Raw genomic sequence first — 27,796 nt, forward strand, 5'->3', positions numbered from 1 at the left:
AACAGAAAAAAAAAACACGATGAAGAAATGGAAATTCAGTAATTTAAAATATGCTTCCAAACCTACCCCTCTATCACCATTGTTCACAAAGTCTGCACAAACTCAAAAGTTCAAAGGTAATTTTATACTTCTAAAATCAAAAGGTAAAGCATTATTATTGCTAAAGTAGTATGTAAAGGGGTATAATATCTGACTGATGACACTAACAAGCTTTTTTTCTTTTGCCAGTCCTGGGGATTGAACTCAGGGCCTGGGCTCTGTTCCTGAGCCTCTCTGTGCTGAAAGCTAGCTAGCACTCCATCACATAAGCCACAGCGCCACTTCCAGCTTTGAGTATTTTATTGGAGATAAGAGTCTCACAAACTTCCCTGGCCAGGCTAGCTTTGAACCATGATCCTCAGATCCCAGCCTCCTGAGTAGCTAGGATTACAGATGTCAGCTAACAGTACTCAGCACTATCAAAGTTTTTAAAACTACTTCATAAACATAGACAACTAATCAAATGACTCTTAGTTCCAGCAATGACAATTTCAAAGAAAATTTGGTTGAACAGACACAGAAATGTAACACAAAAAAATAGAAAATGAAAAGAGACAAGGAAAAAAAGGAGTGACTATTTTTAAAGATAGAGAATCTGTTTTCTTGGATATCCATGTAGTATTATATATCAAGGGCAATTAGAATATGATTGTAGAAAGAAGTTTTCAGTATGATTTCACAGGAGAAAACATTATTATTCACAATAACAGACTCAGAGGTCCTATCTCTATTTCCATTGAGGAGAATCACTGAATGGAAGTATTTTCCTAAAACTATGTGGTAGAACAGGCAATATGGTATGTTCTCTTCTGAAGAACATAACTTTATATCATAACTAATAAAGAGCCATAGGTTAGTAAACACAAGAAACATCATTCCACTCCTATCCAATGACAGCTTTGAGCCCTGTTGGCATGTAGAAGGGATCCCAGAATCCAGAGCTCAGAAGCATAGCAACTTCTCAGACCTGTCTGACAGGCTGGGGAATGGTTCTAAGAAGCAAACTAGGCAGACTGAGAAACTTTATCCCCTCAACTAAGACCACCTTCAAGTTTAAATACTTTTAAAAGATATAGATTACAAATACATTCCTGGGAAAATCAGTACCATGTCACCAAGGAACAGCCTTAATGGGTTTGTCAGGAATCTGATCTACTAATTTCTAAACATCCTTACAAGATTACTTGTTATACAGAGGCAAACTATAATGGAGAATACCTTTTGTTCACTCACTATCTAAATTTGCTGTCCCTAAGCCAAGTCCCAACTGAGAAAGGAAGTAGTATTACATATTTGGCAAATGATAGTTGTAGACAGTCCCTTCCTTTTCTTTTCTTTTGGTTGACAGTTTATTCAGATAAGCCAAGCTCAATATATTTCTGGATTCTTCATATTTGCAGGGAGAGAAACAGCTCAGTAAAGGTCCACAGGGCCATTGGGGATGAGCAGCATCTTTAGGTGCTGAGACTAATCAGTGTTTTCCAGCTGTCCTGCATGGTACTTTTAATTCCTCTTAAAACCTAAAGCTTTTAAGCTGGGTTAGAAGGTCCATTGTTTTTTATTTTGGTTTGGGTTTCTCCCTCTCACTTTCTACTTCAGTGAAAGCCTTCTCTACACCTCTTGGCTACAGATGAGAGAACAAAAGATTGTCAGATCTATAGATTTCTGTACTCAACCCTCCTTATGTGGTAAAGATGTTGGTATCTAGTGATGCATTAAGAAAAAGAAATGTCAGTTGCAGGAACAACCAGCAGACACTGCAAAAAGGGAAAAAGAATCAGCCTGAAGTTCTCATTACCCATTATTACATACCAGGATGGGGTGGGTTTCTTTCTTTCTTTTTTTAATGGATGAATAAATCTAGCCCACATGGAAATTTAGCCAGCACAAATTTCTACAGCAGCATGTTGGAGTTTTCATGTTTTGAAAAATGAGACACTGACTGATACACTTAGCCAAATATTCTGACCTGTCACCATTCTAAATATATGGGCCCATCTTTCAGCAAACAAATTAGCAGGTAATATACCATTCCTGAATACACATCCCTCCCTAGAAGCTCAATAAATATAGAGTGTTCAAGACTGGCAGTTACTAAGTGTAAAATGTTAAGCACTACCAACTTCACTTGAGCCAAAGTCCCTTGTATCAATCAGAAGTCAGGTATTGTAAAAAGAAAAAAAAGCTTTATGTACTGAAATTCATGGGAAAGAAAATGAGGTGACAGAATATAGATCATCTCTGAAATCTTTTATTTGATCACAGAGAAAAAAAGGAATGAACTTTGGACAATGAATAGCTCTGGTGCTTTTAGGAGTCTAGGATCAAGTGAACAGTAAATTCAAAGAAGAGAAAAAAAAAACACATAACCTTACATTGCCTACTAAAAGCACTGCAAAGCACACCAGCTTTCCAACACAGTGAAGGGTGAGAAAGATAACTAGGCATAGGCCTCCGAAACCAGTCAAGCAATCTCTTAGATTGTTAGACAACAGCCAAACTCTTTTCTGAGGACATAAGGGTAGTAAAGTTCTTAAATCATTTAATTCTGCCAATTAGTTCTGCAACTATGGCATTAAAGAACTATGGATATTTATCCACTGGAAGTGGATCAAAAAGTTGGCTCTTAATGCCTATTAAATAGTGCTGAATTTCAAGCATCGCTGACCAAGGTCAAATCTGAACCAATGTGAAAACCTCCACTTCCCATCACTAATCCCCTGAGCCATCCATTCTTCTAAAAGGCAACTGTTTCATAGGCAGCAAACGAACTAACACATGGCTTAGGTAGCATTTAATATGACTTCTTTCTATATGAAACTAGTTTACATGCCTTCCATCTATCTACGTAAACCTAGGAGAATGGATGCCCTGGGAGCACTCACAAATGAAATCATTATAGTACTGCCATGCATAGACAATAATCCAGTGCTTTATTTCTTCTACTTTTATAATTCAGTATAAAAATCACCTGTTTATTGCCTAAGCATGTACTTTTCTTCCTAGCATCAATTGGAGGAATAAGATAATATCTCATTTAGCATTCCTTTCCATTTAACTAGATTACCTTCTGTACATGCTGCTGGTCAACCTGTACAAGCTAAGGCTCTATGTTGTTAACCACTACATTTAAACAATTTGGAGTTCAAGGGTTGAGAGGGGTTGAAATCACAGTAAAGGCAAGGCAACTATATCCTTAATGGGGCACATATATCAAAAAACTAATTTATTGCCCGGAAAGGAACACTTCCAGTATGTACCACTGTGCTAAATAACCTATGACTGACTGCTCTCCACTCACCAAGATAGAAAAGCTGTGGTACCCAGAGGTCTGTTGCAAGCCTGTTGCCATCAAAGCAATGAACAAAAGAAGGTATTGTTAGTCTTGGACACATTCTAGTAGTCTGTCTGCATGAAGTTGTCTCTCGATACCCTTCTTCTCTCACTCAAATTATCCGCACAATGCAACAAAAGTATTGTGTAGGGACTAGGGCTATAACTCAGCATGGAGCACTTGCCTCACATATTCAGAGGAGCTGTATTCAATCCCCAGCATGAAGGGATGTCAGGAATGTTTCTTGACCCTTGTCCCCATGGAATTTGTCACTTTGTATTTTTATATACTTCCTAGAGTCATCATAATGGCTCTTCCCTTTCACTGAATGAACAATCCACGGTTGTAAAGTCAATTAATATCTAGACATATCTGGTGGAAAAGCACAGTCCTCTCTTCTCCCTTTGACCTCCGTTAACCATTTGTTGTATATTGTTCCAGCCCACTTCCTACATGTAAATGTGGTTACCAGTTTACAGCTCTAGCATATCTAAAAGTTCAATCTACACAAACAAGAATTGCTAATACACTGCTGATGCCAATGGTTGCTTGATAAAAATTTATTCAATCAATTATTAAAGGTTAAGGGAAAAGAAGAGCAGATGTCTATGGGAGTTCTCTTGGTGCTCTGAATACAAGAGGAATCACAGAAGTATGTCCTTACATATGCCTTAAGCCTGCATTGTGCTCATCTAAGATTTGAAGAATAGAAAGGGGCAACGTGTCTGTTCACAGGGCTCCAAGTGATCAAATGACCAATAGTTGATCAATACAAATATAGTAGTAAACATCTTGAAAAATAAATTGTCCAAAAAGACAGGTACAGTCAGGATTCTGAGAGTTTGTTTCTGATCACAGGTTAATGTTACTATCCTCAGCACAGCCCAGAAACTGTCAATAGGGACTCTCAAGGCATCAGCCTCTCTTACAGAGTTCTTTCCTGCTTAGAAAATGTCTTAATTGTGTTTAAAAATATGCCAATTGTTACATACACTCTTTTGGCTTTTTTACTCAAAGCTGGAGCTCTACCACTTCAGTCACTTCTTTAACTTTTTACAGAGATGCTAGTTGCAATCTCAACTTATCGAAATCACCAGTTAATAGTCATCCCAAGCAGTAATGTGCCTAAAATTTTAATTTATGGGAAACTATTCTATGTCAAACTCAACTTTTAATAAATTCTGAGAGATGAACACTGAAATTAGATTTAAAATTTTTTTAATTTTTTTTTTTTTTTTTTTTTTTTGGCAGTCCTGGGGCTTGGACTCAGGGCCTGAGCACTGTCCCTGGCTTCTTTTTGCTCAAGGCTAGCACTCTGCCACTTGAGCCACAGCGCCACTTCTGGCCATTTTCTGTATATGTGGTGCTGGGGAATTGAACCCAGGGCTTCATGTATAAGAGGCAAACGCTCTTGCCACTAGGCCATATCCCCAGCCCCTGAAATTAGATTTAATTAATTTCATCCTTACAAGTTAACCATTTCCTTTCCAGAGCTCCAAGAAAGTGTTACTTCAAGATTTGGCACAAGAAATATTCCAAACTTGGTCAATAATGTAGCCGTGATGCCAGGCACGAGTGACTCACACCTGTAATCCTAGCTACTCAGGAGGCTGATCTGTGGATCTCTATTCAAAGACAGGCTGGCAGGAAAGTCCACGAGACTCCTATCTCCAATTAAATCACAGAAAAAGCTACAAGTGATGCTGTGGCTCAAGTGATACAGTGCTAGCCTTGAGTAAAAGGAGTTCAGGGACAGTGCCCAGGCCCAGTTTAAGCTTCAGGACCAGAGGGGGAAAAAAAATGTAGCCCTGATGACATCATTACCTAGATTTACAGAATGGTCCTAGTGTCCAAAACACTAAGAATATATGCAATAGTAACATATATTTTTAAATGAACAAATTGACATATTGGCTTATACATTAAGCAAACAAGTCTTCAGCTCAGAGTCAAGAATGACTACATAGACTAACACTTGGCTTCCAGCCCTGAAAGCTAACAACTTGTGTTCTGAGAGAAAAGAGAGTTAGAAGAAAAGTCCCAGTTTCAGGAACATGTATCACCCATTCATCATTGTCAACCATCAAAATATTTACCTCCATCTCCCACCAAAAGCTGCTATCAGAGACAATTACAATTCAGACCAGGAGACCAGTCCTGTGGTTGATCAATAATTCCAAGATAAGAAACTAAAAAGTATTCAATACAATAACCAGAAAAGGTTTACATGTCCTGAAGTAATAGCATGTGTGTGTGAGTGTGTATGTGTGTGTCAGAAATTGTGATAACATTTTTAAAGCATATGCCAGAGAGGTCTTTTTATGGATTAAATAATAACACTGTAGGAATGATTTTAAAATATAATCAGTTAGGCAGAGAAAGTAAATGAGGTTGGGTAATGGTATTAATGACAGAGATTATCAGTAAATTAATAATTACTTAGGCTGAATAATGAATACATAAAGGTTTATTATATTATCCTACTTTTCTGAGTATTTTTAATTTCAATAATAAAAGGCTGGGGCAGAGGCAAAAATGTATAACTAAGTGCAAATCAACACTAATGACTTCTTTGTGGAGGGATTCTAGGATTTTTTTCTGTGAACTTTATACAATTATACAATATATATTAGAGTTCTAGGAATATATGAATATACTACTGGCATGATGATGACACATGAACATGACATGTTCCTACCTGGAAGCCTAAGGAGGACATTCTACTCCCAGCAAACCAAGCTACAGCAAGACCCACACATCAACCAGAGTGCCGTGAGACCTACACATTTAGTATCTACATACTGTTTCACACAAGGATATAGCAAGTAGAGAATGGAAATAATCTTGACCATATATATATATATACTTACACATATACATATATACGTATATGTATATATACATATATACGTATATATTTTGCATATGGTGTATATATGTACAGAAGTAAAACAATATTAAAGATCTGTTTAAAAACATTTAATTTTCCCTTTAGAGCTGATTGAGCCCTTGCTACGTACAAAGCACTTTATCTTTTCATCTAATCCTCTGAAAAGTCCAGACAGAAAAGTCAAGAATTACCTGCATCCCATTTGTGAAATGGGATCTGTATAAAGATTCTAACCAAGAATGTAAGAATAAAATCTTTGTCTCAGGATGTCACAGAGAAAAATAGAAGGTTCTGGAGCACAAAGAAAATGTAACTTATTCAAAAGAGCCTACCCATGGCCTTGGATTCCAACCTAGTGCTAAATGAGGACCACATCAACACTCCTCCTGTCCGTCCTCATGAAAAATAATCATAAATGGACGATGCTGAGGATTAAAAGCTCATAAACCTCAATAAAATCCACAAAAGCAGGTAGCAGCATGGCACTCTATTGCCTATAAACTCACTAAAATAACTATTACTTCCATTACACAAAAACCAAACCTCAGAGATGGCAGGAAACTTGCTCAAAATACCTGCTAAAAAGCAAGAAGTATTTTTTAGACCCAGAAAACCTCCACTCACACTCCTAAACTAAGGCTACTGCACACACTACTACTAAACAACGTCACACTTTGAAATTTTGATTGGCCCCACCTTAAAGATAGCTATAAGTCCACTCTGAACAGCAATTATCTCCACTCCCTAATTATGAACTCCCAACCAGAACAGTCACCAAGATGCCTCCAGACTTTTCAGAGGCTAAGAACTATTAGGAATTCTACACAAAGGATTCCCTGTAACATATTTGAAACTATGTTTGACATTACAAAAAAATATGTAAGCTGATGATGACAGCCTATAATAAACCTTCAGCAAACAAGCGCTAATGACACCTATGATGGTGTCCTAGGTATTTAGAACATTCAGTTTTAGGAGAAGAGAAGATACCATTTTCAATCAACTTCTCTACTTACAAGTTCCATGACTTTGGGCATGCATTTAGCTATTTCCTTCTCACTCTTAGTCTCTTATTAAGGAGAGCTAACAACACCTACTTATATGTAAAGTACTAGCTTGGTGCTCAGAATTCAACTGAAAGCAGAACTTCCATAAAGGCTTCTTCCCTGTGGTGTACTGAAGTTTGTACTGGCAAACACTCTTTCTCCTTCAGGAACTCCAAGAGGAAAATGAACCCTGGCTCCCCACTCGTGGATCAAAGTAATGCCCAGCTGGCCCAAACTACCTCCCCTCGCCTGTCCTCACACAATAACAGCTTTATAGTAAAGGTCTTCAAATTGTGGGGATTTAGTTCAGTAACTCTCTTATTTTGCAATGCTATAATTTTACTTTATTGGACTTTCAGATGGGCTTTGTTTGGCATTTGATTATTTCAGCGCCAACTTCCCACTTAAAATTCTAGACCTTGGCTTTGATAATAGAATATGAAAAATGCTGGGACATAATATCTGTCCAAGGAACAAAAATGCTGTGAGCAGACAGCAACTGCTTTATTTATTTAAACAGTGACAAGTCAGAATTCCAAAGAATTAAGTCACAGAACCTTAATATTCTTCCACCACACTTACTAGCTTGGGAAAAATAAAATTAAGGACTCAAAGAATTTTGTGTTTTCAATGATCAACATCAATGAAGTAAAATTAATAAACCTAAACATAACTGCTACATTTTTAAACAAGCATAAAAATTACTTCATCCACACCTGTAATAGTTTTAACTATTTTTCAAGCTAATTTACTTCAGACTAGATTTGTTTAAGCAAGATTCATGGCATGCCCATTACAAAACAGATTTAGGCCGGGAGCGGTGGCGCGCGTCTGTAATCCCAGCTACTCGGAAGGCTGAGCCGGGAGGATGGCTTGAGTCCAGGAGTTCTGGGCTGCAGTGTGCAATGACGATCGGGTGTCCGCACTAAGCTCGGCATCAATATGGTGACCTCCCAGGAGCTGGGGAACACCAAGTTGCCTAAGGAGGGGTGAACCGGCCCAGGTCGGAAATGGAGAAGGTCAAAAGTAGATTTAGATATGGGTACGTTTATGACATGAATAGGAAGGAGGACTCTGAATCCAGAATATTTCAGCTTGTCAGTGTCATACAGAAGTTAAACATTTAAACAAAATTAAAACTTCAAAGACTCAACAATCATGAGTGACACTGTCAAATACATTTCATTTCAAACTAGGTAACTGTGAATTCAAATCAATACTGATAACAGTTTGAAAAACGAGCCCTTAAAATAAAAAACTATATTGGTCTGTTCTAGTCCCCAACAAATACCTTTAAAAAAAAAATCCTTTGACTCTCTCTTCTCACTTAGAAAAGGCAGGGTTAAGGGACTAAATAGACTCTGACCTTTAAGTGTAACTTGAAAAAGCCATTGCCTAAAGATGACTCACACACAGACCTCATAAACTAACTGCACAATTACTAGATTGTATTTCCTGCAAAGAAGGACTAGGTAAAACTCTACAATTCACCAGAGGGAGAGGACTAAGGAAAGACACATAGTCTCTGAGTCACACAAACAAAACAAAACAAAATAGGCCACCACATATACTCACACATGTGCACATGCCCCTTAGGAAACAAATTTATTTTCATAAAGTGCTACTTGACATCATACAGGAATCAATGTTTTAACTAAGTCTTACAAATACAAATGATTTACAACTTCCAACAAAAGCTTTCAATGTGAGAGAGAGAGAGAGAGAGAGAGAGAGAGAGAGAAAATAGACCAGTAGGACTGTACCATGCTAAAAATACTTTTGGAGTCAGGCATGGAATGATGAGAGTTGAAGATATGGAGCACCTTGATCAAATGAAACAGTTTCAGTTGCGCAAGGAGAAAAAGCTATGGAGATCTGTTAAACTGCATGGTGATTATAGCAAATAATGAACTATATCTTTGAAAACGGCTAAGAGTATATTTTCAATGATTTTACTACAAAAAACAGTATGTGAGGTGGAGGATATGTTAGTTTGCTTTATTCATTCTGCTATATATATATGTTCTTTATATATAAAACATACAACAGAAGATATCTATTACACATAAATAACATTGGTGTACATATATGTGCATATGTATGTCACATATATAAGACGCCTGTCTCAATCCTCATCAAAGTTAAAACTATAAATTGTCCTATTTTACAGGTGAGAGACTGTGTGGTTTAGAAATTATTTACCCAAGGGTAAAATTTTGTATTATGTTTGTTTATTTGACTATTTTGAGAGAGAACAGACACTAGGATAGAAGACTTGGTGTCAAGTTTTCCCTTTAAAGAAGAACACTGAATAACTTCATAACAGTGTTCTTAAACTGAAACCCAAAATCACCTGTAAGGCTCATTAAAATGCAGATGTCTGGGTTCACTGTGCCTAAGGTCTCTTAGGTTCAAGGTAGGATCCAACAATTTGCATGTCTAACAACTAAGTGAACACAGGTACCTATCCAGGGATCACACTTCAAGGGACCTACTTCTTTACACTAATCAAAATGACACATGACACAGAATTAGATAGAAGGATGAATAACAGTCAGCTAAACCTAGTTCCCATGTTTGAATTTTCAAATTACAGTCAGCCTTCAGTATTCTATGGATTCAATCAACAGCAGGCAAGAAATACTTTCTTAACTAAGTATTATTCCCTATGTATATAGTATAACTATTATTTATAAATCACATATATTAGGTAATCTAGAGATGACTCAAGTATACAAAATAATATGAACAGGTTATATGTAAATACTAGTTCATTTTATATAAAAGACTTGAACATCCTTGGATTTTTCTGTCTATGTAGGATGTTGTAACAAATTTCTTGTTGATACTGAGCAATTAACTGTTGATTTATGCAATATATTCTGAAGAACAATAGCTCTAGGAAGAGTCATTATGATATAGAGTAGTTAATTCTCAACTCAGAACTAGTTCTGCAACACTGTCTATTGTCTGTCATATTGACTCACAAAAAGTCCCTAAAAACATCTCTCTACCTATCTCCTCCAAAATAATATACTGTTTTTATAATTATTTATCCCTATATTTGATTATTTTATCATCATATTTAAAACTATATAATACATTTTCAACTGAATCTCTGCTCTCTTATATTTCAAAGACCCTGTACATTCAGATGCCAAAAATAAAAATGAAATAAAATAGGCCAGAACACTAACCTAAATATTTAAACAACTGTGATAAATGCATGAGGAGTTGATTTCTTAGATCTTTCAAAATACAAAACCTTCAAGTTGGATTCAGGAGTATTATCAGTTGTTCTTATCTTTCCAGAAGATACAGACCAGGAAAAATGTCCTACAGAGAAAAAAGCAACGCATTCATCTCCTGTATCAAAGGTCTTAACTCACTGATCTCCTCAAAATCTCTGAAATCTCCAAGCAAGACAAATAGCCCCGAGGAGTCAACAGATTCACTTGGCCCTTCAATACTTTCACACGTAAATGCTAATCATTTGGGCAATTACTGCATGCTTGTTCTGTCAGATACACTATATTCCTTTCCCCCCATCTTACACTAAAGGACAGGGCCTCCGTGGATACAGCCCTGAGAGATTTAAAGGATAGAAGGAAACACTGTGAAGTGGGGGTGAGCTCAGAATACTGATGTCAGAGTAGTTAGTCCTCTGCTTCAAGCGGGCAACCCCCACACCAATTAGCCAGGACAGTAGAACTTGGGTTCTGAAGGAGGCTGCTGTGATAAAGCCAGGCTGTTTGCTCAGCTTCCTGATTATAACAGAGGTAGTAGCAGTTTGCTTGACTGGCCAGTTCTACAGTCTCATTCTGGGAGTCATTCCTAAAAAGTTAACCCAAAATCTGCCAAGCAAGGTCTTCCAAGATATATTAAACATCTAACCAACTATGTGAAATCATTTGTAAACAATACTCCACAGCAAACAGAACTACTCCAGTCTAGCATACTAGAAGGGACAGAGAACAATTTGAAAGATCTTGATTCTACTCTAGACTCTTGCAGGAAAGTAAGAATTGTTGGATACCTTTGGAATTAAGTCCAAGTGAGTCCTTCCTTCCCTGGTGATACTTCACACAATTTTGATGCATTCAAAAAAAAAAAATGTTTGATCTGTTCTGAATACTATGGCAGTTGAGAAAAAGAGAGATTAATCTTCTATCTGAAAATAAAACTCAAAGAAAGAACTACAGATAAAGAACACTGTGATATCTAATATAGTAAACTCCAGCCACAAGTGGTCGCAGAATATTTAAATTATGGCCCATGCAACTAGGAGCTGCATTTTTATTACTTCAATTGATTTTAATTTTAAAACTAAATTGCTTGAAAATGCACGCATATGTTTGAAACAACCCAAGCAAGTGTATCTATATTTTCTACTATATATTTTGTGAAATCTAAATATACAACTTTAAATCTAAATATAGATTTTTGAGGGTTTAGTATAAAAAAATCCAAAATATTTGCTAATTATATTGATTGCATACTGAATTGACAATTTCTAGATATAGTACATTATTTAAAAATTATATTGTCACTTTTTTACATGTGGTTATGAGAAAACTTAGAATAACAAGTATGGCCTGTATTGTATTTCTTTAGGACAGGGAATCCCTTCAAATAATATAGTGTATGCACAGCAATACTGAACTGTGAATAAAGAGTTTTTATTAAAAAAAAAATTTTAAAACAAGTGTGTTGATGCACACCTGTAATCTCAGCAGTTGAGAGGTAAAGGTACGAGGATTTCAGGTTTGAGACCAGCCTGGATTTCAGAATGAAACGCTGTCTCCAAAACTAGAAAAAGGAAAGAAAAGGGAGGACAGGGGAGGAGAAGGTAAAGAGGGAAGTACAGGCATATACAAGATGATTTTCCATAAAATAGTAAAATACAAAAAGGAATATGAAGAAATGTAATCATGTTAACCAAAAGAGCTTCTTTCTCTTGTTTTTCTTACACTTTAAGGCCAAAACCAAGTTAGGGAAAAGCAGAAGACAACAGACAGGGCAGGGTACTATTGTTGAAGTGAGGAAAGCCTCCAACCAGGTAACACATAGGTGAGCCCACTTAGGTGTACTGAAGGATGGAAGGAGAAAGAGGTATCTTTTGTCTCTTTTGGGGGAGGGGAGAGGTGATGTGTGAACTCAGACATTTAAATGAATTCAGGTAGCTTTTTTGTAAGCACAACTAATTAAATCTCACCAGACTTGTATGAGGTAAATAGGGAGCAATGAGTCCTGTCCCAGTTATACTAATGAGGCCCATTAAATAAAGCCCTACTTGTTGTCACCTTAGCAAAACCCAAAGCTCCTGCTTAGTAACTGGAGTTTCCCAGTATACAAAGTTTACTGCCTTATTCATTCACAAGTGTCCATAATGTTCATAAATACAAATGTTACCTTTTCTTTCTTTCTTTACCACAGAGCATTTAGTAAGTATTAGCTCCTTACAACAGTGAAAAGGTCAAATTCCTTTCCCTCCTCTGATGGAAATTAATCAGACTCAATTCTATTGCTGTAACTAGACAGTTACAAGTTACATACACCCTAATACCTTGCTTTTGAGTTAACATGACTTTAAAATTAAAAAGCGAGAGAGGGAGGGAGGGAGAGAGGGAGAGAGACAGAGACAGAGACAGAGAGAGACAGAGAGAGAGAGGGAGGGGTTCAATGTGGACCTCAGGAAAAGAAAATGTCTTTTAAAATTATCTGTAGACATCCTCCAACTCATTTTAGTCCTGGACAAATTCAAATTGGAACCTACCACTTAGAGAGCTGAGACTATTGATGAAGAAAACTCCTTATATCCTTTCTCAGGCTTTTAACTCATTTACTTTGAACAATTTCACCCAGAACCTGCACACTCCTGATGAGTCCAGGAAAAAACAAAGGCTACCAACCAAAAATCTACCAGTAATGAAATTAATGATTTGAAATACAGCTTTACTTCCTCTTAGGCAAAGCTTACCAATGTCTCCCTTACACAGCTCTTTACAAAAATATCTAGAGGTATAGCCTTGAAATAAAGTCATCATCATTCATTTTTTTATTTAGAATGATAACACTGAACATGTGTAAATTTTGTTATTAATCCCTAAGTAATACAACAATTATATAACCGTTATATTGTCTTATCGTGGGTATTAGTAATCTTAGTCATCTACAGATAGTTTAAAATATGGGAACACTGTGTAAGTTACATGGAAATAGTATGCCATTTTGCATAGGAACTCTGATTTTGGTATTCAGGAAGTTCTCTGTGTAAACCAAGGAACAGTTGTATTCCAAAGGAGCCCTGTAAACTATACTACCCTGCATTCGTTAATTTGCACAGAAGGATATTGCCAAATTCCAATTCAAGATTACCATGGATACGCCCAATTCTTCTGTTACTTCAATTTATCAATGAATTTACTAATGGTTCAGGGTTGTTGAACAGACCTTTCAAGATCGTGTTTCTTTTTTGGAGGATGGGTAAATTCAATGTAACTTAAATTTAGTAAACCTCAATGATTTAGAATCTGCTATTTCTCAAATTCCTTGATACAGCAGTGAGAGGGGAAGGTTAATGTTTACCTTAGCATTACCAATGTGAAGTGGGAGTGGGAAAAGATTTTTAAGGAAAGAATTACATAAACAAAATTAAAGAGGTGTTAAACAAATTCTTTTCCTTCCCTACAGAAGTTTAATTTACATATTGACAATGTAAACAGCAGCCACAGTAGTGCTTTGATCTGCTAATTACAAAACATTTTTATCTTTTCATTAAATCAGGAGTTCTAAGAGGCCACTTTAATGATTAAAAAGGCAGCCTAAACAAGTCTCCACTAATTCACCCTAGAAATTCACTTGAATTTTTTTTTTTTTAACTAAAGGAGACTATACAATTATTTTAACCCTTGGAGTGTTTGGCTCCTTTTCTGAACACAACCTAAAAGGCAGGTCTCAAACAAGAGACTGGGAACAAGTACAAGTACAATTGATTAAAATACTCAAGCTGTTAGGGTCTGGCAGCCAGCAGAGATTGGACTGAAGAGGATTCCATCACAATTGCTGAAGCACCTCATTCATCTCCCACAAGCTGCCCAAGAAACACTATGCAATTCTAACAGGTGTCAGGGAAATAATTTAACGGTCAACATTTCTTTATAGGTGAGGCTTTTCAATTTATTAAATCAACAACAAAAAGACATTTGAGAAAGCTGTATCCTTGCTGAAAAAGAATCAGTAACCTTCCCTCTAGTTTGAAAATGGCTCAATTTTTTTTCTCTCCTCTAGTCTCTTTCTTCTTCTGAACCTATTCTCTCTCCCTCTCCCTCTCCATCCCCATCCTCCTGCTCAATTTCCTGATTGCTAGAGTTACTGGTATATAACCATATCCAGCAACTCTTATTTTTAAAGTGAAAGAACAATGCCCTGAATTTTCAAACCAATTTCAACAAAATACTTCAATGCTTTTTTATTTTCAAGTTATTTAATTATGATCATTTTCCTTACAAAACAAGGTGAACCCAAGTATAGATTTTTCTTAATTTTAAAAAACTGTATTATTAGCAGAGTTCTACGTTTCAGAAAACAAAAATGAGCAAAAAAAAAAAAAAGAGGGGGAGAGTTCCTATAGTCACTCTCTATATATCTCAGCTTTCATTTTCTATTAGTTTAATATTAATACATTTATTACAATAGACAAATCAGAAATAACACGTTATTAGCTAATGATATTTCTTCCACTGGAGTTCTCTCCTTGGTTTGTAAAGTTCTCATGTTGACAAATACATAACATGTACCTATCATGAAGGTATCATACAGATAAGTTAGGCTGTTCCCCTCTTCTAATCACTAATCCCTTCTTCCTCTTCCCAACCCTCTGGCAACCACTGGCCTTTTTACTGTCTTTATAGTTTGTCTTTTCCAGAATGTTAGAATCATACAATATATAAATTCTTCTTGTTTCTTTTTCGTGGCAATACACAAGGTATTTTGATGATTCTTCGGGGCTTGACCCTTGATTTCTTTATTGCTGAATAAGATTACGCTGTAAAGATGTGCCATACAGCGTAATCATCTACTGCGCATCTTTGGTTGCCTCTTAATTTTTTGGCAACTATAAGTAAATTTGTCAATTTTGTACTGACAAAAAATTTCAACTAATTTGAGAAAATATGTAGATGAATGATTTCTAGCTTGCTTATGCATTAATCTGCTTAGGATCTCATAATACAATACCTTAGACTCTATTTGAACAACACAAATTTATTCTTTATAGAGCTGGATGTTCCTAAGTTCAAGATCAAGGTGCCAAAGGCCCCAGTTTCTGGTGAGAGCTGCTTCCTGATTGCTAGATGGCGACCTTTTCATAGTGCCCTCAAATGGCAGTAATGGGGAAGGAGGAAGTATGCTCTCTTCTACTTCCTTCTTTTTTTAATTTGTCTTTTCTTTTTAGATTTTTAACTGACAAATAAAAATTACATTATAAAATTTTAAAGATATGGATTCATCCATATAGGAACTTCCCCTCTCACTGCTATATCCATACCCTTATAACCTCATTTAATCTTAATTATTTCTACAAAGGCTCTATGTATAATTCATGAATATAGACTTGTAGTCATGTAGGTGTTAGAATGTCAACATAGGAAATTAAAGACAGCAGAAACTTTTAATTCATAACATATAGTAAGAGTATATTTAGTTTTGTAAGAAACTGCCAAAGTGGCTTTATCATCTTGCATTTCTATCAGCAGTAAGTGAGAACTCCTGCAGATATATATCCTTTCTGGCACTCAGTACTCTCAGTATTTCAGATCTTGGCTATTCTAGTAGACATGTAGCATCACTACATTGCTGTTGGTTTAAACCTGCAATTCCCTAGTAGCATATGACACTGAGCATTTTTTGATCTGCATATCATCTCTGGTGACATATCTGCAAGATGCCCTTTTCATTTTTCTCTAGTGTGTTTCCCAAAGTAGGGTCTCATAGCCACTTTGGGATAAGATGACTCACACTACCTGTAAGAAATGCAGTACCAATGAATCAGACCTGTCTAATGCACTCAGGATTGAGAAGTAATAAATGAACACATATATAATTGGGGGAGGGAAAGTAATCAGAACATCAATAGTCAGACTCAGTCTTACTTGTTTAGAGACTTGCAAACATTATCTTTTCCTCACTGGGTCATGACTTTTTAAGTTACAGAATGTTTCTAAAAACAAAAACATATGAATGGTCATTCAGTGATTTTTTAAATGTTATTGTTAACTTAAACGTGATTCACACAGGGGTTGTTCAGTGATTTAAAAAGAATAAACTGGGAAATGAAGCACCTGACTTAATGCTAAATGTGATATCACTGACTTCCTATATTACCCCTGGAATATTATTTAAGATGTATGTGTGAATAAATGGAGGAACTAGTTCTACTTAAAATAAATGAAACAAACCAGCCAAAAGATAAGAGAGGGAGAAGTCAGGTGTATAGCTGAAAGATGAGATAAGAAAAATACCCTGGGAGCAAATTATTCAATGTATATCAGGTCACAAATCAAACAAAAATTTTATAATCTTAATTCATCTCATTTCTTTCTTTCCAAGAGGTGGGGGGGGGGGTGGATAAAGTGGATAAAAGGAAGAAAAATAATGGGTTTGGACTCATTGGCAGGGAGGACGCACATTTTCCCACTGATGAGGCAAAGAAGAGGGTAGGGAGGGAAAAAATGAGTAAAAAAAAATATGAGTTAAAAAGACCTATTTCTAGCACTCTAGCATAATGCATTTTTTCTTATCTATCTTCTACAAGTTTTATTTTGACTTTTCAAAATTAGATTACAACCTGTTTTTCAACTGAACCATTATTCTTTCCTAAGTAGGAGATCTGAATTAACTTTCTTCAGATTCTTTGGATAATAGCCAGCAATTCATTGATAAAATACGACATAAAAATTATTGAAAGCATGATTGTATGTCATTTGAATGTTGCTGTATTAATTTCTCTTAGCTTTTGTCGTTGTTGTTGTTGTTTTTTGGCCAGTCCTGGGGCTTGGACTCTGGGCCTGAGCACTGTCCCTGGCTTCCTTTTTGCTCAAGGCTAGCACTCTGCCACTTGAGCCACAGTGCCACTTCTGGCCATTTTCTGTATATGTGGTGCTGGGGAATCGAACCCAGGGCCTCATGTATATGAGGCAGGCACTCTTGCCACTAGGCCATATCCCCAGCCCAATTTCTCTTAGTTTTTTAAAATCAAGTTAATATTTTAATTTTCACACATTCCAACTGATTAACAAAAGCAAGAAATTTCTCATTAAGTTCATATCTACAAAGAGAACTTTCAAATACACCAATAAGACACACTCACAAAAAAATGGTTAAAACATCAATCTATAATCAACTGTAATTCAGACTATTTGTTCAAAACTTAATTCTTCTGGTAATAGCATGCAGTAATAAAAAAATTTTAAGTACAGATTTATTAGCATTTTATCACAACACATCATGTAATGTCTTTTTTACTCACTTCTATTATCACTATTTTGTGGGTTAAATGGGGAAAGCTAATCTTTCTCTCCTCATTTTACAGATAAGAAAGCAGTGTCCCAGAGGTGAGGGAAACTTCTTACTGCCTGGCAAGAGCCAGAGTCAAAACCAGGATTTTTCACTTAAGGCAAAAAAGGATCCCCCTACACTTTCACAATAATGCCTATATAACACAACAGGAGTGTGACAATCTTCATTTTTAAATGTTAAAAAACAATATATAATATGGTTTTAGAGTTCACTGCACATCCTATTAAAAAAGAAAAAGATTCAAGGATTGAGTTGCTAATGAGCTTATATGTCTTGAATTCCTTTTCTGACTAAAAAGGGTATTTACCCAGACCAGAGCACTGACCTGCAAAAGAAGCCACTCTGGAGATGATGAATGGCCAATTTACAAAGTCACCTATGACAGGTATTGAAGACCTTTTGTGTCTTTCTCTTCATCATCCTCTGCCATCTACAAGTACCCACAGGAACATTTACATCCAAGGCAATGGAGACCAATTCTCCAGTCAAGGTACCAGGGAAGATAGAAACAACAGTCATGAAAATGAAACCCTTTCAAATTAGTTAGTCCTAAAAGGGTGAAAGGCTCTATGCTTCCTGTGATCCTGATTCTTTTTTAAAGAATGCAAAGGACACATTAACCAGGCCTAAAGAACCTATTTCAGAGAAACAGATCATAATTCCAATATTAAAGGCCTCTGTTTTAAGTTCCTAAAGCTTTGCTACTCAAATCCAAATAACTTTTAAGTGATGCTGACAGTTTAGTAACTATAGTAGCATTCTAAACTTAGTGGACCTCTTTCTATTTTTATGCAGTATGTTGCTTTCCCTAACATAAGCAATAGAGAACAAGATTGTGTTGATGCCCCAGGTCTATAGCAGGGTGCTGCTCCACAGTGAAAGCACCAGAATGTTTTGTAAAGCACAGATTCTCAGCTTTCACTGCCACTATCTTTAGCATCCAGGACACAGCATTTTCAATAGGACATGACCATAAGTGATTCTGAGAAGTGCACACTGCATATACTGCCAGCACTCAGCCTGGTGCACAGACAAATATACCAACAGACATTTAAAAAACACCTGTGAGGTAATAAGAGTTAATGAAATGCCCTAGCTACCATCCCCAGCACAGAAGAGGGAAAAAAATGCCAATATGGCAGATACAGATGATTATGACAGAAAAACCAAAGAAATTCCAGACATAAAGGATGATTTGTGCAAAGGCATGTGATTATAAAAGTCTATGTCCAGCCTGAAGAATCTTCCTTGAGTAAAATTTGTTCACAGGAAAAAAAAAAAAGATTTTAAGTGAAAGATGTGGCAAAGAAAGGAGTGAATGATTCAATGTGTGATTTTTTTAAGTTTTTTTTATGACCATTTACTAGTGCATACCTATAATTCCAATACTCCAAGGTCTAGGCAGGTGGATCTTGAGTTCCAGGATGCTGAGTTACAGAATAGCTTGAGCAAAACACAGATTCAATCTCAACAAAAAAGAAAAGTGGCAACAAGATAAAGACTACTTTCTAAGGAAGAAAAAACTAAAATCACATAAATTCTCAAAAAGAAAAAGAATTCCAGATGCTTAGAAAAAAGAAAGGGAGTGAACAGAAATTGAAAAGCCAATGATCTCTATAACTTATTTTCATTACTAAGGGATGCTAAGTAAGGTTAACATCAGGGAAAAAATGCAAACCTATAGGCGAATAGTCAACCTATTACAACTGCATATCTCATAGCCTAGTAACTTAAAATAAAATAAATTTGATTTTTCACATTTTATGAGCAAATATTAATTTTATTAATTAACTGTCATGCAAACCTTTTTAATTAGTGCTAAAAAGTGTATCAGTGTTTGGGGTAGGATTTTATCTCCATATATGTTCTTAAATCAAGAACTTTGGAAAATATAATTCTGTTTATAACACTGCAGTTAACTATGTAGTTTGGTTTCCTTTTTTTTCTAACTCAAAGTCAGAAAAGATTAAAAAAAAAAAAAAAAAGAAAAAGCTTCCCACTCAAGACTAACTGTGCCTCTCCTAAGTATTCAAGTTCACTTCAGCCAGAGGGTTTCCAGAGGCCTGTCTCATCATTCCAAGTCAAGACAATCTCTAAAACTATCCTGGGAATTTTAAATCACTCCCTATAGGCAACAAAATTTTAGACAAGTTGATTTCACATCCATTCCTGGTGATAAAAATCAAAGAAGCAATGAAAAAGAAAGCAAAGGGGGCGGGGGCGGGGGGGGGGGGGTTGTAGCTGCATTCCAACACTTGCTTCCAAAGCTGTTAAGTGTATGATGGCATTCCTGATGTCTATGCCTAGAACTTAATAAAAGCTCACAAATTTTTCCTGAACTGCATCTAAGTTTACAAAAGTAGGCATTTTTCCTAGGACAGCATGACTCTTCAGAAGCCATAAGCATATTTAAAATTAAAATGAGAACATCAATATTACAAAGTAAAATGGGCACAAACATTTTACTAAAATCAATCTTAACCCAAAGAACTACCTGTCCCCCGATCTCCCCATTTAAAAACTACTGGAGAAATTCAAATCAGAATTTTATATTACCATATGTTTCACTAAATTAACCATAAAATCAGATGCAGAAATATATGCCATGATAGAAATTATGTCAAAAACTGTATGCTGAGGAAAAATTGAAGGTTCAAATGGGATAGATTCTGTATTTCCCCCCCTTTTAAACATCGTATTATTGAACTAGGAAAATCACCAGTAAGCAATCAGAATGAAACAGCAATTTTGAGTCCATTAACAAAGACCACCACTAAGCAAATGCTAAAAACCATTAGTTGGAAAGGCTTGAGGAACTTGACATCTGAAAGATCCAACAGTCTCACACTAGTCACATTCTGACTGCAAAAGGAAGTCTATCTTTAAATGGCTTTTCCCACTTTAGTCAACTGATAAAACTCAGTATCACTAATATTGGAATAATCAACACTAGGTGCCCCCTGATAAGAAGTGACATAAGAAATACCCATGGAACTTCCTTACTAAAAATATTTAACCTAGACTGAACAAAGCTTGTCAGTGTAATTAATTCTCAAGAAATATAAAGCATAGAAATTTCAAGTTAAATCATCCTCCAGGAAATGATCACATAACTAACTTAACCTCTTAAAAGAGGTGTAAGTTAAGACAAAAAAAATGTAGAAGTATGGAAAATATCCTAGATCAAAGGATACTACAGACAGGACACCTAAAGGCCAATGTTAAAATCTTGGATGTGATCATGGTTTTGTGGTTTTGTAGGAAAATATTATTGTTCTTAGAAGGCAGTGTTTAAATGTTTAGGGGTAAGAGGTCATGATGTCTGCCACTTATTTCAAAGGATAGGGTAGGAAGAATATAAACAAAGAGACAGAGCATATGAAGCAAAGCATTAGTTAGTCAAGCTACCTATTCATTGTATGCTTTTTTCCTACCTTACTGTAGATTTAAAAGTTTTTAAAGAAATGTTGATGAATTTTCATATCCTGGAAATAAAACACATAGGGACTGCTCAAGATTAAAGGTTTTCATGAAAGTAGGGAATCATGGCTTAAGGGAGAAAAAAGAAGAGACAAAAAGAATATTTAGAAAGTAATGGGATGTTTAAATAGGCCAGAAGTTACCATATGATATTGGAGTTTAACAGATTCTGATGTGACAATATCAATATTATCTTATAAAACAACATCTGGATTCATAGAGGATGTACTTTTAAGTACTAAGTGCTAGAGTATGGTAACTGCAATTCAATTTTAAATAATGTACACATGTCCCTATTTTAATAAAGGAAGGACATAAAACTTCCCTGCACTATTTCTACAAGTATATTCTATGTTGTAATGATCATAATCCAATGTCAATTTTATATAAAAATTAGCAGAAGTTTTCCTCTACTATACATCTTCACAAAATCACGTGTACCATATTAATCCTACCTGCAGACACATCCAATTCACTGGTCCATTTCTGTCTACTATAGCAGTAACTAGCTACAGGGAACTATTAAGTCCTTGGACTGTGGCTAGTGAGTGAAAATCTGAGTTTTACATTTTACTTAAATTTAATTAATTTAATTTTAATGGCACATGTTTAGTGATTATTTTGGACAGCACAGTCATATAGTAAACACAGTACTAGATATGAAAAATAAAATTTACAAGCTCAAGGACAGACCTAAGGAAAAAATATTTATAAGCTTTTATTATCAACTAATTTAAATTCAGGAACTGACTCTTTGGGATTTTCTTATAGTATTTCCTTCAACCCCAAAAATAATGCCACAAAAAGGCATGTAGAACATGAAAATGGCAATATTTCCAAAGGCTATGTACAATTTCAATGCAATTCCCATCAGTATCCTAACATCATTAGTGAAATAGAGGAATCAATCCAAAAATTCACATGGAACAATAAAAGATCCCAAATAGCAAAAACAATCCTAAGCAGGAAGAATAGTGCTGGAGGAATACCAATACCAAACTTCAAACTCTATTACAAAGCTATAGTAATGAAAACAGCTTGGTACTGGCACAAGAACAGGCCTGAGGACCAATGGAATAGAACCGAAGACCTAGAAATGAACCCGCAGATCTTGGCCCCTTAATCTTTGATAAAGGAATTTTAAAAAATAGCATGGAAAAAAGACAGTCTCTTCAACAAATGGTGCTGGAAAAACTGGTTAAACACCTGTAACAAACAAAAGCTAGATCCTTATATATCACTCTGCACCAGGATCAATTTCAAATGGACCAAAGACCTCGAGGACAGAGTAGATACCCTGAAAACATTGCAGGAAGGAACTGGAGAAACACTTGAACTCTTGGCAAAGGTTGAAACTTTCTGAATAAAGGCCCAAAACACAGTAAGTCAAAGAAAGGTTTAACATATGTTTGACTGCATCAAGTTGCAGAGCTTCTGCACGGCAAATGACATAACTAGCAAGATAAATAGAAAGCCCACAGATTGGGAGATCTTCACTGGTCATACAATGGACAAGGTCCTCATATCTAAAATACACTTAGAACTCAAAAACTTAAGTTCCCCCAAGACAAATCCTCAAAGAAACAACTGCCCCCTTAATAAATGGGCTAAATACCTAAAGAGAGACTTCTCTGAGGAAGAAATGAGAATGGCCAAGAGACACATGAAGAAATGCTCAACAACGCTGGCCACAAAAGAGAGGCACATCAAAACAACATTGAGATTCCACCTCACCCCAGTTAGACTGGACATTATCAAGAAAACTAACAATAAGAGATGCTGGCAGGGATGTGGCCAAAAGGGAACCCTACTACATTGTTGGTGAGAGTGTAATCTTGTTCAACCACTCTGGAAACTGGTGTGGAGATACTTCAAAAGGCTAAACATAGAGCTCCCTTATAACCCAGCAGCCCAGCTTGTGGGCATTTACCCAAAGGATTACAAGCAAGACCACACTGAAGCTACCAGCACAACTATGTTCATCATAGCACAATTTGCCATTGCTAAAATATGGAACCAATCAAGAAAATGTGGTACATATACACAATGGAATTCTATGCTTCTATCAGAAAGAATGTCATAGCCCCATTTTAATGAAATGGAACAAGTTGGAAAAACTCATACTAAGTGAAGTGAGCCAGACCCAAAGAAACATGGACTCTATGGTTTCCCTCATTGGTAATAATTAGTACACATCTAGGATAGTCCTAGCAGAAGATCACAATAGCTCAATAGCTAAGTCCATATGAACACATAAGATGATGCTATAGAAAATGAACTCCAAGTTATGGAAATAAGTGGCTTATTGTCACTGTTGTTATTTTCAACATGTGAAATTATGCCTTTTTCTTTTGTCTTTTTTCTCCATGGTTTTACCCTTGAAGTCACTGTAGCTGATTTTGGTACCCTGAGTATTCTATATACCTTTATAAGAACTAGGGAAGGAAAGAAGAACATCAAAATGGAGACACAAAGGGCAAAAGGTGAACCAATGCAACAGCAATACTTAAAAGACAACATGCTGTAAACCAACTGTATAACGGTGGGCAGGGGGCGGGGGGGGGCGGGGAGAGGAGAGCAGTGGGGAGGAGGAAGGGTCCAAGAAAAATGAAGGAGGAGGTAACAAGTTTGACAAGAAATGTACTCAATGTCTTAGCTATGAAACTGTAACCCCTCTGTACATCACTTTGACAATAAATTAATTAATTAATAAGGAGAAATGGTCACCAGTCCTCTTATTTTCTATTTTAATCTGCCTCACTATGAAGTCTGAAAGAAAACCTCTAACTTTAAGCACAAACCAGTGCTTTTAATCAAATGTATAGCACTGCCTAATTTCACATTGTCAATACTGATAAACAGGAACTGATTTCTCCCATTTCACCAAGCTACTTAAACCTTATATCCCTGGGTTACTACACCTACTTTACATAATTACTGTAAAACTTACTGAGTAATGTGAAAATCACTTAACACACTACCGACACATGATAAGTAATGAACAATATTAGTCATTATTTCCTGTCAATCTAGAGTATGGATTTTAAATAGGTAGGAACAAACTACATGCACAAAAGTACACAGAGTAAAACTTTACTCAAGGTAAATATGTCTTAATTAGGTCTTGCTCAACTTAGAAAACAATGCTCCTCTAATAAGTAATAATGGAATATTAACATTGGTCCTTCAAAAAGACAAGCTATCAAGGTTTATTTCCCAAATATATAAATATGACAAAACTATTTTGAGTCAACATTTATTAATAAAATCCTTTTATTACTAAAATTCACATACCACATAATTTATTTATTCCAAGTATGCAGTTTTGTGGGTTTTAGTGTAATCAAATATCTTGCAGTTATCCACCATAGCCAATTTTAGAATATTTTCATTATATCAAAAAGAAGTCCTATCCCTGTAAGCTATTATTCCCATTACCCTCATCCTACCACATCACACCCTGCACCAGCCCTAAGCAACATTAATTTACTATAATCTTCATAAATTGCCCATCTGGATATATGGTATATGGAATGATAATATGGGATTTCTTATGCCTTTTTTTAATTTAGTGCAGTAATTTCAAGAGTCACCTTTGTTGGCTTAACACAAATAAGCACAATTTGTTTTATCCATTCACTAGTCAATAAACATATATATACATATGTATACATACATGCATGTACATAGATTTATGCATATATTCATATATAATAACTATATTTATATGTAAATATGTGTACATGCTTATATTATATTCTAAATAGTTTCCTTGTGAAACACATTATTTTTTTCTATTCTATAGGTGTATTTTTCACTTTCTTTTTTTTTTTTTTTTTTTGGCTAGTCCTGGGCCTTGGACTCAGGGCCTGAGCACTGTCCCTGGCTTCCTTTTTGCTCAAGGCTAGCACTCTGCCACTTGAGCCACAGCGCCACTTCTGGCCATTTTCTGTATATGTGGTGCTGGGGAATCGAACCCAGGGCCTCATGTATATGAGGCAAGCTCTCTCGCCACTAGGCCATATCCCCAGCCCTATTTTTCACTTTCTTGAGTGTCATTTGAAGTGCAAATTTTTAAATTTAATACAATGGACTTTAGTTTTTGTTTTGTTGCTGTGCTTTTCTGTTGTTGCTGTGTCCTGTCTAAAAATCACTTGCCAAATCCAAGGTCATAAAATGAATCCGTGTATTTTCTTCTAAATGTTTTATAATGAAAACCCCTATATGTAGGATATGGATAATTTTGAGTGAAATGTGTAATATGGGTTCTAACTTTATACTTCCATATATGAATATCCAATTTTCCCAACGATTGGTTGAAAGACTATTTCCCCTGACACTCTTGTTAAAGAGACACAAGTTTATCTCTAAACTCTCCACTCTGTTCCACAGATCTGCATGTCTACCATCATATCAGAATCACATTGTTTTTATTACTTTGCTTGCAAAGTGTGAGTCTTCCAATTTTGTTGCTCTTTTTTAAGACTGTAATAGGTATTCTGAGTCCCTTGCAATTGCATATGAATCATAAATAGATTTGTCAATTTTACAAAAATGTCAGTTTGGATTCCTTTAGAGATTGTACTGAACTGTAGCAACTTGGGAGTACTGCCATGTTAACAATATTAAGTCACCTAATCCATGAACATAGCATGTTTTCTCATTTATTTAGACTTTTTTAATCTTTTTCAACCATGCTTTATAGTTTCAGGGCATAAATTTGTACTTAAGTTTATTCATACAAATTTAATTTCTGATACTATTAAAAGGGGAATTGTTAATTTAATTCTCATATTGTTTGTTACAAATTATAAAAATATTACTGATTTTTTAATATACTGACCTTATACTTTGCAACCTTGACAAACTCATTGACAGCATTGGTAATGCTCCAATTCATAGAGACTATACATTGTTAGTGCAAATGTATTAAGTACTCTTATAGAATACTTAGTACTCAACTTAGCACGGAGTAGGTATCAAATACTAGCTTCTTCTACCCAAATACCTTTATATATCAAGAACCTTTTGGAGATGTCTTACTTATATTTATCCAATGCTTATGTGAAAGAGTGTGACATAAAGGGATTATTTTTAATCTATTCATAAGAAACTAACAATCTTACAGTACATATAAACCATACTTTTCCATCAAGTCATCTGTATACACTCTTGATAAAACTCTTTTCTTTAAAAAGTGTCTTTGCTCACTGTCTAGCCTCAGAAAGCTAAGTAAATTTAAGCCGTGCAAATGTGATTGAGGCCTCCTTACTTTTTTGATGTTTAACACTACTAGACTCTTCCACATCTCTCCTGAATACAGGTCTTGTAGGGTGAGGTTGCTGCACTATACATGACCAGGTCAAGGAAATTTTCTCTTATAATTACTAGCTCTCTGTCTCTGTCTCTCTCTCTGTCTCTCTCTGTCTCTCTCTCTCTCCCTCTCTCTCTCTCTCTCTCTATCTCTCTCGCTCTCGCTCTTTCTCATTCTCTCTGAAGCCTACTTCATGCTTTTGAATTTCCAGAGAAGAGAACACACACAAAAAAAAAGGGGGGCTGGGAGAGTTAAGGGAAAGATGGATTACAATAGATAAGATTCCTACAGTAGTGTAATCATTGATCCTACTATTACATGGAGCTTACAGAATTTTTTTGTTTTGTTTTTTAATTTTTATTAATTAAATTTTGTTGACAAGGTGTTATGCAAAAGGGGTACAGTTACATAATAGGGCAGTGAGTACATATCTTGTGATATCTTACACCCTTGTTTTTCTTTCCCTTCCCTAGGTCAGGTAGGCATATATACAATACCCAGTGCACCAAAATCATATAGAGTAGCCACATGGCGTGCGCCAAAGGAAATTCACCTAGAACTTTAAATATAACGTCAACAATAGAGTTTGCTTATCCTTGTCTTATATGATCATATGTACATAGCTGTTGAGCTATTGTGATCCACTGAGAGGTCTAGTCTAGACCTTTTTATGTTTAGTCGTTGTTTGGTTTTAGATACAGAACGTAAGGTCGCTGACCCAAACTTGTGGAAATACCATTTGACAAGAAGTTTTTTGTTTCGCAGACCTGGTCTCTACTGTCCCCCCACCCCCACACTAACAGTCATATATCAGGGAGATCATGCCCCTTTGTTCTCTATGTTCTAGGCTTGTCTCACTCAACATTATTTGTTCAAGACAGAATTTTTTTTAATGAAAACACTTAATGCTCCAAATAGTGATTTAAACTTAGACATCTGCTTAGTGTTCTAAAGCAAGATAAAAAAAAACTCAACCATGTCCTCTGTTGTCTCAGCAACCTTTTCTTTCTTCTAAGTAACTTTTAAATTACAGTTATTTGTTAGAAGAACAACAGCCACAACCTTACAAAACACATTTTGTGCCACAAAGTCTTATCTTAGCCCAGATCTATTTT

The 27,796-nt window shown here is 35.8% G+C and overlaps 1 protein-coding gene and 1 long non-coding RNA gene across 3 annotated transcripts in view; one reads left to right on the top strand and one right to left on the bottom strand.

Moving 5' to 3' along the window:
• Mllt3 (MLLT3 super elongation complex subunit) overlaps positions 1-27,796 on the bottom strand; it is a 268,951-nt gene that overhangs the window by 213,047 nt on the left and 28,108 nt on the right. The gene's annotated exons all lie outside the window — the stretch shown is intronic.
• Positions 17,660-23,527, top strand: LOC125360030. The gene is made up of 3 exons (XR_007212642.1): positions 17,660-19,108; positions 19,722-19,729; positions 23,517-23,527. It is a non-coding gene; the product is annotated as an uncharacterized LOC125360030 (long non-coding RNA).

Source organism: Perognathus longimembris, chromosome 1 (genome assembly GCF_023159225.1).
Source record: "Perognathus longimembris pacificus isolate PPM17 chromosome 1, ASM2315922v1, whole genome shotgun sequence".
Lineage (NCBI taxonomy): Eukaryota > Metazoa > Chordata > Mammalia > Rodentia > Heteromyidae > Perognathus > Perognathus longimembris.